Source organism: Dasypus novemcinctus, chromosome 19 (assembly GCF_030445035.2).
Source record: "Dasypus novemcinctus isolate mDasNov1 chromosome 19, mDasNov1.1.hap2, whole genome shotgun sequence".
In the NCBI taxonomy this organism is placed as follows: domain Eukaryota; kingdom Metazoa; phylum Chordata; class Mammalia; order Cingulata; family Dasypodidae; genus Dasypus; species Dasypus novemcinctus.
Genome location: NC_080691.1, coordinates 61,936,446 through 61,952,697, shown reverse-complemented (window position 1 = coordinate 61,952,697; position 16,252 = coordinate 61,936,446). Strand labels below are relative to the sequence as shown.

The 16,252-nt window shown below is 41.6% G+C and overlaps 1 pseudogene; it reads left to right on the top strand.

The window, feature by feature from the left end:
• Window positions 1-15,075, top strand: part of LOC101436373 (ubiquitin carboxyl-terminal hydrolase 7 pseudogene) — a 34,557-nt pseudogene extending 19,482 nt beyond the window's left edge.
• The last annotated feature ends 1,177 nt before the right edge of the window (window positions 15,076-16,252 follow it).

The window sequence follows — 16,252 nt, the reverse complement described above, 5'->3', positions numbered from 1 at the left end:
ATGTCACATTAAAAATATAAGAGGTTCCCATATACCCCACTCCACACACCTCCTCACTCTTCCCACATCAACAACCTCTTTCATCAGTATGGTACATTCATTGCATTTGATGAATACATTTTGGAGCCCTGCTACAGCATGGATTATAGTTCACATTGTAGTTTACACTCTCTCCCATTCCATTCAGTGGGCTATAAAAGTATATATAATGTCCTGCATCTGTCCCTGTAATATCATTCAGGGCAACACCAAGTCCAAAAATGCTACATCAAGGGTTCTTAAACAGGAGTCTATGGACCAAGGAAATATTTAAGAGGGTCGATGAGCTTGAATTGAAAAAAAATCAAATTATCTTTATTTTTTTCTGACTGAGAAAACTGAAGTCTAGCATTTCCTTCACTTTTGAATTTGTGCACTAAATTACAGTAATATTCATTTCTCATTTAAAAAATGAAACTTAACGTTAACTTAACTTTAACTTTCCTATATTTTTGATGTATTGGATTATTATTTAATGTGTTAAGAGAGAAGCACATATGTGCAGAATTATATCATATGATTTTTACTAATTTCAGTAACTGTATTTCAATATATGTAAATGACTTCCTTTGTTATTTTATTTTATGCATTCAAAAACATTATTCTTGTGGGGACATGGTGTGGGTGTGATGTAGCTATTAAATAGCACACAGTATAGTGAGGACTACTATGATTTTTTCTTGATGTAGCATTTTCAGAGTGCAGTGGTTAACGGCTTGCCAGAATTTTGGTAAGGATGCTGGAAATGGTTTTATGATGCTGTGGGAAAACCTGAATTTCTAAATGTATGCCAAAAATTATCATTTTAATAGATGTGGAACCATGTTAGGTTATCAGGTATTAAAATTATGGGAAGATTACAAAATGTAATTTTATATAACCCTAAAATTTAATTTAAACACATGTTGATGCTTAGTGTCATAAAACTATCTGCCAATACATTCTGAGAAAGAGTCCATGGTTTATACCTGACTGGCAAATTGGTCCATGGAACAAAAAAGATTAAGAACTCCTGGCTTAAATCATAGTGGACTCCACTAAGCACTAACTACCCATCTCCCCTGCCAATGATCCTGGTTCTTTAATCTACTTTCTGTCTTTATGAATTTGCTTATCTAACTATCGCATAAAATTGGAGTCATACAAAAAAAAAATATCAGGGAATCAGATTTGGCTCAACGGATAGAGTTCTGCCTACCACATGGGAGGTCCAAGGTTCAAACCCAGGGTCTCCTGACCAATGTAATGAGTTGCCCACACGCAGTGCTAACGCATGCAAGGAGTGCTGTGCCACGCAGGGGTGTCCCCCATGTAAAGGAGTCCCACACACAAGGAGTGTACCCCATAGGAAAGCCACCCAGAGCAAAAAAAAAAGTGCAGCCTGCCTAGGGTGATGCTGCACACACAGAGAGCTGATGCAACAAGATGACACAACAGAAAGAGACAGATTCCTGGTGCCATGGACAAGAATTTAAAAAAATCATAGCAGACTATGACAATGACCACATGCTGGATCAGAGAATCTCCTCACATTCACTCCTAGTAAGTGCTCCCTCATGCAGGCAGTTTTGCCTGGGCCCAGAATAAAGTACTCTTAGGCAGAAGTATGTGTTTCCCATGTGCTGTAGCAGGCAGAATGAAGGTATTATTGAGTGTGGAGCTAAAATCAAGGAGAGACTCATATTTGAGGTCTATTTCTTGGTTCCCCATTCCTAGTGAACAGTACATTGATGCAGGTTATAAATCATCTCTTGAATCCCCTCGCAAGTTGATTTCAGGAATGCTCTAAGTGTTAGCATATGTATTATCACATGGTGAACTGTCATCCTCCAAGGGCTCATCTCTTTTGTATGTACCTTACCAGTAACTCCTTGGATCAATAAAAAATAAATTATTGGTTCTTAAATTCTTGCCTCACTGTACACCTCTGGGGCATGCAACAACATAAAAGAGTGCTATTGGTTGTATTGTGTCACCCAAACTTGAAATGTTGACTTCGCATACCAAAGGTAGCAGTATGTGATGTTTGAACATAGGCCAAGTTTTCTTACCAGCCCTGAGACCTATATTCCTCCATCTGAATCTAGAGCACATGGAAAACCACTGTCCTATCCCTGACAATGTTCTGAATCTCCTCACTCTCTTTCCACAGGCTTTCTCTTTCTGTTTCCATGAGTTTCAGTTTCTCCTTCTCCCCTCATAAACAATCATCCAGCCAACCAATGCCACAAACACAGCTCCATTCCTTGATTTGCCTCTACATTCACTGACATTCCTCATTATATGAGGATCATAAACCATAAGGATATTACACACAGGACTCTGTCACCCTGAAAACTCCCATAGAGCCAGCTGAGCATTTCTAAAATGAACAACTTAGGAGATGCTTTCACGCCTGTCCCTTCCCTGGGTTGCATGGTGCCTTCAATGTAATGACAACATCTACCTTGACTGTGGTCTTTCTATGCCAGCACAGATACTGCTCCTCCTAAAGAACTTTGGTCATCCTCATCTTCCTGTCATTTTTAATCCTGAGACTTCTCCATTCATATCTGGCTCTTCAAAGCCTCAGCTTTCTCAGTGTCCTCCAATCATTTGCATTCTCAAATAAGAATTGTGAGTTTTTACAGGAAATAAATCTCTATTATGATTTACCCAATTTAACTGAATTGGTCAGGAAGAATTCCTGAGTATCTATGCATTGGGCCTGGCTCCCATTGCAGTACAAGGGTGTTGACATCTTAAGCTACATGTCAGGGAGGATAGATGGGGAAAGTGTGATGGTAGGCAGGAATTGCTTTCAGGGTCCAGTGTTTCCTCTCCTAGGAACACTCTACATCACTATCTCACTCTGACTGATATATGTTCAGTGCCTTGATGGAAACCCAGACAAGAGGCTGTAGGAATCTGATTCTGAAACTGCTCCTTCCAGAATTAGCACTGGGATTCCCAAGCCCATGGTCCTTCTCTGTCCTGAATCTGCTCTCCTGTGCTCCCATCCTACTGAGTCCCATCTCAGTAACTGCATGGTGACTGCCACCACCTTCTCCATTTTGACACCTTCTGCTTTGGCTCCAGAAAGAAATTAATTACTTATTGACATAATAGCCCTTGTCTTCACATCTGTGCCTCAATTGTCTATCAATCACCTTCCCAGTTTCCATTTGCCTCCACCTTCAGGTCCACCATGTTCACCTCACCCACATCCCCATACCCAGAAAATCCATTCTAACAGTCAATTGCCCACACAATAGAACCTGCAGATGAGGGGAAGCTCATGATCACTGAGCCAATAAGCAGATGCAGAGCAGGTGCAAGGAAAACTCAGGATCATTTTTTTAAAGATTTATTTTATTTATTTATCTTCCCTTCTCCCCCTTTTCTGCTCTCTGTGTCTATTCACTGTGTCTTCTTCTGCATCTGCTTGCATTATCTGGTGGCACTGGGAAACTGCATCTCTTTTTTGTTGCATCATCTTGCTGCGTCAGCTCTCCCTGTGTGCAGCAGCACTCCTGAGTGGGCTGTGCTTTTTTTCACATGGGGTGGCTCTCCTTGCAATGTGCATTCCTCACATGTGGGGCACCCCCACACATGTAGGGCACCTATGTGGCATGGCACTCCTTGTGTACAGTAGCACTGCAGGTGGGCCAGCTAACCGCATGGGTCAAGAAGCCCTAGGGATCGAACCCTGGGCCCTCCATATGGTAGACAGATGCTCTATCAGTTGAGCCACATCCACTTTCCTGAAGCTCAGGATCATTGTTTCCAGGGATGTTAACCACAGTCAGGTGGGGGGAAATGTCTGGACCATTGAGACCAGAGGCCTGGATAAGGGACAGTACAGGGGAGCCCAACACTACTGAGTCTAGAGGTCTATACCTGGGGCAGGTGCAGGGAGAGCTCAGGACAATGGATCTTAGCCTCCAGAACAAAGACAAATGCAGGGGGCACTCAGCAACATGCGGCCAAGGGACAAGGACTAAAATCAGTGCAGTGGGAGATAAGAATCACTGAGGCCAAGGACAGATGGAGGAAAAACTCAGGGCCATGGAGCCAAGGAGTAGGTGGAAGTCAGAAGCACTCATCCCAGGGACCAAGATGAGGGACAGGTGCAGGGGAGCTGAGGACCACTAGTCCAGGAGCAGAACAAGGGACAAGTGCTTGGGATAAAAGGAGCATGTAGCCTAGGTGACCAGACCTGGAGCATGTATAGGAGGAACCTGTGGAGCTACCTTTCAGGATAAGACTTCTTTATTCATCTTAAGGATTGGGTAAACCTGGTTTTCACTCTGCTACATGGGCTAAGACAGAGATTTAGTGAAATTTCATTACTACATTTAAATTTGGGTAATTTCATTGTTAAATAATAGCTATAATATTATGTGAAACAAACAATATACACAGAAATACATCCACATTAATTGATGTAAACAAATACCAACCTCATAATCCATGCAAAAAACAGGGAGATGTGGAAATATGTCATCCATGAAAAATGCAGTTTGATATTCAGCACAGTGTCCTCACAGTGACAAAATCACTCCACATATGGATTTCATTTTCCTGCTGGCCTCTGCCCTCAGAGCACCTCCATGCATGAACTATGAACTTCCAAAATTCCTCATGCACCAGATTCTAACCTTGGAACATGCCTTATGATGTTCTTCCGAATCTGCAAACCCTGCCATAATTATGGTGACTGTAGTATACTGGCTAAGTTCTTTTCAGCTCATGTTACTGCCTCACAAACTTGGAACCCGGCTGGAGCTGAAGGTCATACTAAATTTATCATTTAATAATTAACTAATATTATTGAGTAGCCAGGTTATAATATTCTTCTTTCATGTTCTGTTCTGAGACGATAATTTACAAAGATATATTTACAAATTAGTGGATCAAAGTTGATCAATGATCACGTGAGTGGGGTTGACCTGCAACAATAGTAAAGCTGTGACATTTACACATTTGACAGGGCAGGGTCAAGGCAAACAGTGCTTGAACAATCATGGTGGTCAGAGGTGAGGGTGCATATAGGTGCTTTCTGAATCCTAGAGGGAATTATACCACTAATATGAGTAATGAAAATATATAAGAGCTCTGACGAATTTCTTAAATTTTACACATGAAGTTACAACTGAGGAATGTCATCAACAAATTGGAGAAAGAGACACCAAATATCCTTTCCCCCATTGATAATTCAAAAATAAAATAAGAATCCATTATAATCAGCATTATCAGGGAAAATATACACATTATATTTTATATACATATTATATATGCTATATGGGAAGTAGATATGTACATAAACAGACCCACACAAATACATATATATAATCCCTTGGAGTAGGGGTACAAGGAACTCATTCCCTGAGCCATTCTTTGACCACATCTGACTCCCCATTCCACACAATATCTGGCTGGATGTAAAGGAACATGATTTTAGTGAGGGGCACCCACAAGAAGGAACGATATTCTCTGAGGGTTCAGCCAGCACCTTCCTCCCAAAGTTCTACTAAGACAAGGACTTCCCCTTGTCCCTTTTCATTTTACATACAAAGTTGTCTCCCAAATGCAAGTCACCACATGGGTGAACCGATGAAAACTGAGCAAACATTTATTAAGTTTAGATTCCTTCTCAGTCAGGAAAATATTTCCTGGGAATCAAGGACCTTATGCACAAGAACATGAAATCCTTTGTGTTCTTCCTCTTTCTGGTGGCACCTCCTGGATGTGTCTCGGGATTCAGACATGAATATAATGGGGATGATGCATCTGAGCACAAGAATTACTATGGTTCTCCTTGTCCTCAGGTGTCCTGTCCCAGGTGGGGCTGAAGGTGTCAGGAACTGCCTTGATTAAGCCCTCAAAGACCCTCTCACTCCCCTGCAAATTCTCTGGATTCTCTTTAACTGGCTATTATATGTATTGAATCCACCAGGCTCCAGGACAGGGGCTAGAGTGGGTCAGCAGGATATATAGTGATGGAAGCACACACTATAACCCAACTCTTCAGTCTCAACTCAGCATCACCATGAACACATCCAAAAATGAAGTTTATTTAAAACTGAGTAGCCTGAGAACAGAGGACATTGTCAAGTATTGTTGTGCAAGGTTTTTCTGTTATGATGAACACAGACGAAATTCTTCCCTGCATTGCACTGGTGGCTGGAATGTAGGGGAAGTTCTTGACCACTAGGGGATGATGAAAGTACAAAATCAGGAGCTGGTTCAGAACATGTAACCCCCAGATAAAAGCCATTGCATCTTTTCTATACATTGCTGTGATGTACCCACAATTCAAATTCAGAACAGTTTCTTTTAATATTTCTACTTGTCTGCTTAAATGCATTCATACATATATAACCATATAAAATTCTATGTAAATTTGTGGAGCTTACACTTGCAGGGATGGCAAAACTCACATTTACCATCTCTGTGAAGTTATTAAATGCCCTCATATCACACCTCCTTCCCACTCCCTGCTTTCGGCAACTCCCATGACCACTGTCTCCACATCAATGATATAATTTCTTCCATTGCTAGAGTCACAATAATTCTATAGTAGAACACCAGTAAGTCCAATCTAATCTATATTTCATTCCTCCATCCTGAGGACCTTAGATGGTGATGTCCACTCCACCTCTATATCGAGAAGGGGGTCTAGATCTTACATGGCTGATGGAAGGGATTGGAGCTCATCACCATGGTTGCATGGAAGACAGGAGATCTAGGGCCACTCTGAGCCAAGAACTAACCTTGGAAGCCATACTAAGGCAAAACAGGGGACAAAAGATTCATTTGATGTGCAATTTTACCTTGGTAACCCCAAAGAGCCTTAATATAACAAGGAAAATTAAAATGGATTATGGAAAAAAGAGACAACCAGACCAGTGCTGAGTCTGACATGTACATTTCTGTGTGAGGAGGTGACTTAGATGTGAAATCCATTATGGTTTAAAGATTCCAACACTGGCATAGGCTTTCTCTTGGTTCCAGCCTGCATAAAAATTGCCCTGCTTACAGAATCCCACTGTGGTCTTTTCCTGAGTCTGATTGGAAAAGACTCACCAGGCTGCCCTGAAGGGCCCCAGATGTCTGATCCTGGAGACTGCTTGGCAGAGTCATTTCTGCTTTCTTTTTCTTTTAATTTTCTCTCATTAATTTATTTTAAATGTTACATTAAAAAATTTCTGCTTTTCTTTGCCTGTGTGTGAGAATGTTTCCTTAGAATACAATACAACTTTCCTACTTCTGACTCCTTAGTGGAAAGCACATAGTCTTAAATATAAAGAGGTTACCAGGTGGAAAATTTTGATTTAGTGTAAGTCCCAGATCTAATATGAAACCAGCTTTAATCTTCCTCTTTCCATATTCTTGTGAGAGGAACTGTGCTCAATGGGTGTGACTACCCCTGAATCCTGACCACCTCCAGACCACTGCACTTTAGGATTGAGTCTGGGGTCCCTTGCCTCCCCTAACAGTGTCTTGCTCAGCAATACATGGCTTTGTCCTCACCTCTGAATTTCCATCTGTAGACACAGAGTATTCACACACTGGAGCCCATTCATGAAGCTTGTGGGACCTGGTTTATGTTGCAGATACTGGAGGTTCATCTAGAAGCTTCCATGGAGAGTGACAGAGGCATGCAGTGCTGTATGAATTCTCACCCAGACTCCATCACCAGACCACCTGCAAACAGAGACATCCTGGTCAGGAAAATGGCCACACATACCCACTGATTCTCTCATATCAACCACATACTCAATATATCTCTTGTTCCCCATAAATTGATCTTGTAAAATAATGATTAGAAAACCCAGCTCAGAACTAATGCCATGTTGACTCATCTGTGTTAAATCTTGATCAACAAATTGGAACTCCTGGGTACCCCTGGGCTGGAGCTCCTCTCCCAGAGCTGCAGTTTCAGGGCTGTGGTGGTTTACATCAGCAACTGAAGTGAAATTATTTGCAAGTCCTCCTACTATGCTGATAGCTCTTGGATGGAGCCTTGGAAAAGGGAAGTACCCAGAGCAGGTGTGAGTGTCCTGGGGTAGTTGAGTGGCAACGACAGCATTTGGGACAATATTATTATTTGATAGTGCTGTAATAAACACTTTAAACTATGATCTACTACATGATTTTCCTGCAGAATTAGAGAGACTCTCTCAAAAAAAAAAACTGCAAAGAACTTGCAAAACAAACACTCCTTTCCCTAAGTGGTGCTTAGGGAGAAGGAGAGCATCCCTGGAAGAAATACTCCCTCAGCAAACACCCTAACTCCATCACAGAATGAAGAATTAACCTGCATATGGAAAGCAAAAAATATCCAGTCTTCTATTAGAAAACTGCAAATTATCAAAATATTCTCAATAGGTGCCACAGAACTAAGAAAAAACTTAAATTCTTGAGACAAAGTTGTTAATAAAGAGAAATAGGACCCGAACTAAAAACTATTTGGGCCAATTTTGTCAGATCACACATAAGTTAGTAAGAAGATGAAACTAGTAATAGTTAATAAGTTTCTGAATTCTGAGTGTGATAAAGTTCCTAGAGTGAATCACACAGGGGCCATATCCATACTGTCTTGTAGGCTTTTTCTCCAAAGTTAAGGGAATTTCCAAAAAGCTACACTGAACAAAACAAAACAAAACAAAGCAAAACAAAACAAATGATAGTTTATTTCCCAGTGGTGTCTGGGGAGAGGAACGGCAATTATTGTAGAAATGGACCCACAACCATCTCCTTAGTTCCACTACAAAATAAAACAATTATTCTGCATGGGAAATGCAATGAAACCAATAACCTACGGGCACTGGTGGGATCCAATAGAAAGTGGAAGGAGACAGAGTTCATCATGGAAATTATGTCCAGAATCCTCTCCACTTAACTGTGGAACAAAAGCCTTAAACTGCAGATGAAGTTCTCTGTAATAGGCAGCTAAGAACAATGCAGCTTAGTCAGCAATATCTGAGAAAATGCACACTCTACCCCAGGGAGGGGCTGTAGTACATGGCAGGCCAAGTGTTGCCTTATAAGGAGGGACAGGGGCACCTCAATGATATTCACATCCCTGACCATCCTGCTTTCTTTTATCCTCTCCCCTGGCATCTTCTATTCAGTGTTTACAACAGACAAGTATCCAGGCAGGCTTTAGGAACTTGTCATGTTCTGAAAAGGTTGTCTCTGTCCCTGCACTGGGTGCTGTAGGCATACTTTGCTTGCACACCTGGGAACAGGCACTCTCTTTTACACAAATCAGAGTGATGTGAAAACTCTTCCCCACAAAGAGATTCAGAGTAGGATGGAGGCACTTGGAGGCATGCTCTGCTTCCCAGGATGTGCTGGACCGTGAAGCTGAGCACAAGATTGATAATGCCTGGCCTCCCTGTCAGGACCCTCATGTAAGCTCTGCCCAAACACCACTGGGGAATAAACTATCATTTGTTTTGTTTTGTTTTCTTTTCTTTTGTTTTGTTCAGTGTAGCTTTTTGGAAAAATCATTCCAACACTGGCAGATAGGTGAGAGTTTTTCTTTTGAAAAGAATTTAGTGCCTTCAATTTTATTTATATCCTTTAAATCTTTGCAAGTAAATTCATGAGAAATAAATTCATGAGAAGTAGTACTGTTTTAAATTGCTGGATTAATGCATAATTTAACTAAACATACTGGGGGAAACTCCTGATTGTTCTGTGCACTGGACTCAGCCCCCACAGGAGGATGAGGACAGGATTTTCCAAGATACAGGAGAGGGAGGATAGGGAGGGGCAGAGGGGGATAAAGAGGGATTAGTGTCTGGATCCAGGCCTTTGCCTCCTAGGACAGTCCATGTCTCTTTTCTCATTCTAGGATACTATTATTTTAGGAAGAACCTCTCAGGTTATCTTTGAGGTTTTGATGGACACCCAGTAATGAGGTTCTGAGACCTCACTTCTTAGCTTGCACCTTCTGAATGACCTCTGGAGAGTCAAACCCCTGCCCCTTACTCTCTGTCCTGAGTCTGCACCCCTGTGTTCCCCTCCCCACCGTGCCTCTGCCCTCCCCTCCTCATAATGGTAACTTCTGCTTTGGCTCCTGGAAAACTGATGGTTTTGTGGAGCCCCTGCCTCTGGTCACCTGCTGCTACTCCCACAAGCATTTCATCTCCTCCACTGCCCCCAGGAAGCACCCCTTTCTTCTCTCCTTGATCATCTGTCCCTTTCCCCAGAGGCAGGCAAGCTATTCCAACAGTTTCATTGCCATTATATTGGGGTCTGCTTTACAAATAGGCTCCATATCTTTAGGTCTTCTCCCAACTTCATCTTGTCCTGCTTGCTGGACACCTGCAATCAGCGGGAGATGTTACTATGATGCCTCACAGTAACACTGATCTACCCAAACCTCCAGCCTCCCTAATACCTGTCAGATTTTGGGTGGATTTGTGACCTGCCACTTTTATGCAAAGTTTTGAAAACTTTGGCCAAAATTAGTGCATTTTAATACCTCTCTGTCAAAAGAAACACTTCCTCATGTTCTTCTTCACTCAAAATGCATTTGAAGATGATTCAGAAAATGGAAGGACAGCCCTTGTCTCCCACAGACCAACATGGCAGAAGAGTCTGGGTCTGTGCTGCAGTTCCCTGCCTCAGTTGCTGCTGGAGGTAAAGGGCTTAGGAGGTCTTTCCAGAAACAGCTACTACAGAGCTCCCTTCTTCTGCAACAGTCTCGCCGGAGACTGAGTTAACCTCCAGGTGGATCCAAGAAAAAAAAATTAACATTTTGCTAAAAGCCATGGGAGCCACCTTCATCATGAAAACAATGAAGTGGACTGTAGAGTGAACCGAAACCATCCAGGGACACATAGACCACATCAAAATGTTCCTTAAACCTGTGGGCTCAGAACAATTGTTTATTTATACAAATCAGTCCTTTGCCCTTTCCCCCAGACCACAAAGTTGAAACATTCTTTGAGTGTTTTGGCAGTTATGGTAGAGTGGTCCTACATTACTGCAAATCCCAGCCATAGGGATGAACAATAGAGAAAAACAACATGCAACTTAATTAAAAAAAAAAAAAGATTTTATTTTTTTATTTATTTCTCTCCCCTCCCCCCCCCCCATTGTCTGCTCTCTGTATCCACTTGTTGTGTGTTCTTCTGTGTCCACTTGCACCCTCAGTGGCACCCTTGGTACTTTATTTCCCTATATGGGCATGGGAGGTGCATTCTCATGGCCAGCACACTATGTACTGCTTTTAGCACTAGAAAATATGTTTTAACTTTACTCATTTTGATGAGTAACTTTACTCATTTTGATACACCTCAATGATGAATCTCTCTTTTGCTATGTCATCTTGCTGCATCAGCTCTTTGTGTGTGCAGTGCCACTCCTAGGCTGGCTGCACTTTTTTCACACGGGATGGCTCTCCTTGCAGGACACACTCCTTGGGGGCACCCCTGTGTGACATGGCACTCCTTGCATGCTGCAGCTCTGCACGTGGGCCAGCTCAACACATGGGTCGGGAAGCCCTGGGTATTGAACCCCGGATACTCCCATATGGTAAGCAGATGTTCTATCAGTTGAGCCACATCCTCTTCCCCAACTTAAAATTAATGTTCACAAAGGAAACAGAAGCTCAGATACATTTTGATTCTTGTGGCAAGATATTTCAGGATATGATCTATTTAGCATGTATACTATGATTTGTGTTTATGTATAAGAAAACATCCATAGGTATAGATTTAATTCACAAAAAATATAATGCATTAATACATTAATCATTAAAAAAGAGAATATGCTGCTCCTACTATTCATAATCCAGATCTGCCTCCAAGATATTGAAAAAGTGACTATAAAGCTTTATTACCTTATTCTCAAAATGTGTCAAATTGTTTACTTGTAGAATTAGCACTCCACTGATATTTTTCACTGTAAAAGTTCACTTACTAAAGTATTCATTTTTGTTTCATTTAAGGAAGTTCAATTTGTCAGGGGAATAAAGTATGTTTTTTTTTTTTTTAACGTTTATGTCTGCAATTATTTTACAATATCGACCTGCTGTCTGTATTTCTTACATTGACCAGAAGAGGGCAACATGGCTAACAGAAAGTTTAGTGATTTGGTTTACTTTCTTTGCCAGGTGATAATGGGGGAAAATCTGCTCCTGCCAGGAAACCAAACCTATTGACAAACTGGAAGACAGTGTTAGAGAATATGCATAGTTTAAAATTAATTACTTGATTGAGAAACAGAGAGAATTTTATAAATTTTAGAAGATTGAATAGTAGTGTCTGTTCATTCCTATCATTTAATGATTTCTGAATTGCAGTGGTATAACCACAGTGTTTATCTCTTACTTATGTAATTCCAGGTAACTTATGGGTATCTCTGGCAATATCTTTGTGTGTTTCATATGTATTTTCCAACTAGAAAGATTTCAGAAATAATTGAAAAAATACCTTTAGATATTATGTGTATGTCATGCCATGACTAAAAGCATACCATTTTTCTTATGCTATTGGATAAGTAATTGCTTGAAGTTAGACCTCACTTTTTATTCATTCAACAATGTGTTTATAATGCATCATTTAAAAAGAAATCATTCCAACTAAGCAATTCCCAGGCCCCTCATGAACAGAAAATGAGATAATAAATGGGTATTGTTTTAAGGTTCTGATTTTGAGGTAATTTCACTGATATACACAAAAAAAGCATATGTTGTGAAAATTTCTTTACACATGTGCTTTAAAAATATGCTCCCTCTACCATGGCTCCCATTTGAACAATAATCTCCAATTATCCATCTCGTCAGTATGTATATCTTGTTCAACCATGAACTTCTTATTCATCTCAGTCTTATTTTGGAGAGGAGTTAAACTAACTTTATATTAGACATGGTGGTCTAAGGCATCATGAGAAGCCACCTGAGAGAAGCAACCTCAAGGATTTGAGCCAGTACCTGCAGGATGACCACTAGGTTCTGGCTGTGCTCACTCTGCCCTCAGTGTTGAGCAGGAGGAAGCATAACGTTGGCATCCCCATGGAGCATGAGTGATGGCTTCCTCCATTGCCATGTTCACTCACTACAGGACTCTGGGGATGGAGACAAATGTTCTGGAGGTGGCCACAAACTCCATTACCACACCAGGTTGAGGAGGGATTTTGGGTGCTATGAAGGGACTTCTAAACATCCACAGAGAGCCCCTTCTAGTCCCCATCAGGCCCTCAGCAGCACACTCAACAGAGATCTCTGTTCTGCCCTGGGAAGTTCTCACAGTTGTATTGTTGTGGAAGCAGAGAGATTTAATGATCATATATTGAAGGCCAGGATTTAGGAATATTCTTGAGAAGGAAAATTTATTAACGACAGGCTGGGCTTGGGGACTCCTGTCCAAAAACCTGAGCCCAGAATAGGATTTCTGCGTTCCTTTTATACAGAGGATGTAGGTGTGGGGAGTCAAATGGTACTTTTAGGGAAAAAAAGACTTTTGTTAGTTTCTTAGAGTTTTTAGTGTTTGTCTGTGTAGCAGATAGGTTTTGAATTAAAATATCTCCCACATTCCAGGTAAACTTGAATTAACGTATCACCCACCTTCCTTCTGGATGTGACTTTGAATACATATTCCATCTACATCCTCTCTGAAAATTAAAGACTATTGTGTCTATATTACTTAACTGGCTTTTTAGTAAGTAGGCACACTTGGATACAGAATTAGATAAGTTTGACCTCATGCACAGGCTATATTAGTATCAGGAACCCATTTCAGAGCAGAGCATGAGGTTTTACTGTCTAGATGGAAGTCCACAGGTAACCTGAGAACCTGAACCAGAAGCTTCAGGAGAGAAAGGAGGAGGACTGGAAGGAGAGGAGGATCTCTTGTCTGTGTAATGTGCTGTGTCTTTGGAGGAAGCTGGTTGATGCCCCAAGCTTCCAAGACCTTCAGGCAGCATCCCCTTGGTATTCAATTCAGCTCCTTTGAATGACTGATCCTCCAAGAATTGGACATGCTCTGGGTATCATGTAGGAGCTCATAAGGTCAGACCAGCTGATCATCCAGCCTACCTTCTGCCTTATTTCTCTAAGGAATCAAAGCAAACAACTTGTGATTCCCCATTCTTGGGGCACCCGGCATTGACCCTGACACACAATTGTTCAGAGACTCAGTCTCTACTTGAATGCAACTAGCAGATGGGAAGAAGAGAACATGCTGACTGTCATATCAACCATGTGGGTATTACAAGGAGAGAAACCTGGAGAATAAGGAGGAGGTGAAAGGAGAAAGCACTGAACTGTTTCTAGGACTGAAATGCTTTTCCAAGCACACATCATAGAAATTCTCACTGACTGTTGTCACAGAGAACTCTGGATATAGAGACAACAGGGCAAAAGAGAGCCTCAGGTGCAGGAGTGAGTTGATGTACCCTATGGGGAAAGACATGCAAATAGGGCCTCTCTCCCTAGGCCTGAAATCCAGCCCAGGCCCAGACCTTGCAGCTGAGAGAAGAGACCCTTTCCTGTGTCTGAGCTCTCCCTACTCTGAGCCCAGGACTGAGAAAGAGGAGACACCATGAAGTGTGTGCTGATCTGGACTTTGCTTTAGTCAATTCTTCATGGTAATATTACCTAGAAATTGGTTTTGCTGCACTATAAATGTGTTTGTGTGCAATTGCACGTGTGTGTGTGTGAATATGTGTGACTATCGGTGACTCAGCTTCTAATGTCTGTTTGCAGGTGTCCTCTCTGAAGTTCAGCTGGTGGAGTCTGGGGGCGACTTGAGACAGTCAGGAGGATCTCTGCGCCTCTCCTGTTCAGCCTCAGGATTCACTTTTAAGGACTATGCAATGCATTGGGTCCACCAGGCTCCAGGGAAGGGGCTGGAGTGGGTGTCAAGTATTGGTAGTGGTGGTGGCATATACTATGCAGACTCTGTGAAGGGCCGATTCACCATCTCCAGGGACAACAACAAGAACCAGCTGTATCTGCAAATGAATGGCCTGAAAACTGAAGACACAGCCCTTTATTACTGTGCTAAAGACACAGTGAGGGGAAGGCAATGCTGACCCAGACAAAAACTTCTTCTATGAGGTGGCCATGAGGGTATGCTCAGAACTCACTGAGCACAAGGAGCAGCTGCAGGAGCAGGTACAGGGAGGTGATTAAAGACTAGTTTCCTATCAGGAGCTAGAGATTTCCTCTCCAGCTGTTTCCCCAGGGAGCATTTCTAAATTTATCATCCTGTGCCTATCACTGATGTAGTAAGTGAGGATAGTATTGACTCAATAGGAGGAAATCAGGCAACTTTCCTTATGAAAGCCGAAATGGCTCTGCCAATATCTGCCTGGTTCATAATTCTGAGTAGTTCATGGCAACCTGGTGAATCTTCCACAATGAGACTGAAGGCCAATGACTCAGTAATATTATTAGAAAAATCACTGTGATTCACATGAGAACCAAGAGTAAGGCTGTTCCATTGTATTAGATTGGATTTCAAATTGCACTCCTACTCACACCAAAGGGATCACATCAGACTCAACATTGACCTGATTGTCTATTTGTCTGATGATCCACTTTATTTTCCTTGAAACTTTTTTCTTACATTTCCCTGTGTTCCTTATATTCTTTGTCAATGAATTATGTGTTTCCTTTGGTCTAAATCCCAAGGGTCAGACATATTACCTAGAGCTTCTGTGACTCCTGCAGGTTTCTGTGAAAGGCAGAGGGAACTTCTTCACACATCATTGCCTGGGACCTCTCCTCTGTTCTCTGTGTGTGTAATTATGTGGGAAATAAAAATGGTCATTTCTATCCATGCAGGTAATCTTTCTTTGGTCAAAATGGGATTTAAATACCAAAATGATCTCTTGTGCTGCTTAAACTGTCATGCTCTCACCTACATTTCCTATGACAATGGGGAGAACTGCAAGTAAGAGCAGCATGAAGTGACAGCTTCCAGGAAGCCACCTGTCTAAGAACTCTGAATTTCCTTCAGTACCCTTTTTATGACTATCCTCACTAGTTTATTTCCCCTCCATTCGCTAATGTGAAAATAATACCATGCACAGATATGGGAGAAAGAAGTTACTTTTATACCTTCCACAATACTTCAGCTAAAAAAAAACCACAGTGCTTTACAAAATATTATTTCCTCAATAAGAGGTCTTAATCATGTGGCTTAAGAAAATTTGGAAATTAAATTGCCTCCTTGAGAGATGTCCATTCTTGCCTAACTGCTGCATT